Source organism: Chrysochloris asiatica, unplaced genomic scaffold (assembly GCF_000296735.1).
Source record: "Chrysochloris asiatica unplaced genomic scaffold, ChrAsi1.0 scaffold00024, whole genome shotgun sequence".
NCBI lineage: Eukaryota > Metazoa > Chordata > Mammalia > Afrosoricida > Chrysochloridae > Chrysochloris > Chrysochloris asiatica.
The window spans coordinates 26,354,786-26,356,888 of record NW_006408542.1 but is presented as its reverse complement, the minus strand read 5'-3'; the positions used below and the strand labels follow the sequence as shown (position 1 = coordinate 26,356,888).

General features: G+C 35.9%; 1 protein-coding gene across 3 annotated transcripts in view; it reads left to right on the top strand.

The window, feature by feature from the left end:
* NRXN1 (neurexin 1) overlaps positions 1-2,103 on the top strand; it is a 1,648,890-nt gene that overhangs the window by 722,074 nt on the left and 924,713 nt on the right. The gene's annotated exons all lie outside the window — the stretch shown is intronic.

The following is a 2,103-nucleotide window of genomic DNA, read 5'->3' as shown; positions in this document are numbered from 1 at the left end:
TTCTGACACATAGTGACCCTGTATATGGTTTCTGAGGAGCAGCAGGTGAGTTTGAACTGCTGACCTTGTGGTTTGCAATCCAGTGCTGATCCTACAGCACTACACCAGGACTCTGGGACTCATATAGATAATTGTGTTTTATCCTATGGCTGGCTGGCTGACTGCCGTGGAGTCAGTTCCAACTCATGGTGACCCTGTATAGGCCAACTCATAGTGACCCTGTACAGGGTTTCTGAGGCTGTAAATCTTTACAGTAGCAGAAAGCCTCATCTTTCTCCCATGGAACAGCTGGTTGTTTCAAACTGCTGACCTTGCAGTTCGCAGCCCAATTTAAAACCACTACGCTGCCTATAAATGTAGAAAATTAAAAGCAAATCCTTTGCCATCCAGTTGATTATACACCTTTTTCTTGAACTCTCATGTTTCATTACCTCTGCTCTGAAACTGACTCACAAAGAGAATAATAGTAAATACACCTTTACAAAGTAGAGTTGATCAATGATGTGAATAATGCAAAGCTTCCAGGACCTTGATTTGCCAATGAGGCACAACTCAAAAAGGATATCCATTAATAATTGAAACTTGGAATGTATGAAATATGAATCTAGGAATATTGAAAGTTGTTAAAAATGAAATGGGATGCATAAAGATCAATATTCTAAGCATTAGTGAGTTGAAATGGACTGGTATTGATCATTTTGAATCTGATAATCATATGGTTTACTATGCCTAGAACATCCAATTGAAGCAGAATGGCATTGCATTCATTGTTAAAAAGAACATTTCAAGATCTGTCTTGAAGTACAACGCTGTCAGTCATAGGAGAATATCCAGACGCCTACAGGGAACACCGATTAATAGCGCTATTATTCAAATGTATGCATCTACCACTAAAGCTAGTGATGATGAAACTGAAGAATCCTAACAAGTTCTTCAGTCTGAAATTGATCAAACATGCAAAAAAGAAGCATTGATAATTATTGCTGATTTGGATGTGAAAGTTGGAGACGAAGGATCCATTGTTGAAAAATTGGCTTTGATGATAGCAATGATGCTGAAGATCACATAACAGATCAATTTTCCAAGACAAATAATTTATTCATTGCAAATAACGTTTTTAAAACAGCATAAAAGACAACAACTATATACATGGAGCTCACGAAATAGAATACACAGGAATCAAATTGACTACATCTGTGGGAAGAGATAGTGGAGAAGCTCAATATCATCAGTCAAACCTGTAGAAGTTAGATTGTGGAACAGACCATCAATTACTCATGTACAAGTTCAGGTTAAAGCTGAAGACACTTAAAAAAAGTCCATAAGATACAAAATATGACCTTGGTTTTATCACATCTGAACTTAGGTAGTGTCTCATGTATTAGATACTGATGCATTAGACTGAAAACAAGAAGAGTTATGGCATGACACCAAGAATACCATATATGAATAAAGCAAAAGGTTATTAAGAAGACAAGAAAGAAAAAGAGAAAAATGCAGGAAAGAAAAATAGAAAAATGCATGTCAGAAGAGACTCTGAAACTTGCTTCTGAACACAGAGATGCTTAGCCAAATGGAAGAAATGAAGAAGTAAAAGAGCTAAAAAGAAAATTTCAAAAGGCAATTTGAGAAGATTAAGTCAAGTATCATAATAAAATGTGCAAAAACCTGAAGTTGGAAATCCAAAAGGGAAGAACACTCTCAATATTTCACAAGCTGAAAGAACTAAAGAAAAAATTCAAGCCTCAATTTGAAATATTGAAGGATTATGTGGACAAAATATTAACTGATGTAGAAAGAATCAAAAGGTAGAAGAAATACAGAGTCACTGCAGCAAAAAGAAATGGTTGATTTTCAACCATTTTAAGAAGAATGTGATCAAGAACTGATTGTACTGAAGCAAGAAGTTTAAGCTGTACCAAAGGCATTGTTGAAAAGCAAGGCTCCGGAAACTGACAGAATACAATGAAAATCTTAAAATAAACTGATGCTGTACTGGAGGCCTTCACTCATGTATGCCAAAAAATTTGGAAGACAGCTATCTAGCCAACTGATTGGATGAGATCCATATTTGTGCCCATTCCAAAGAAAGATGACCTAACA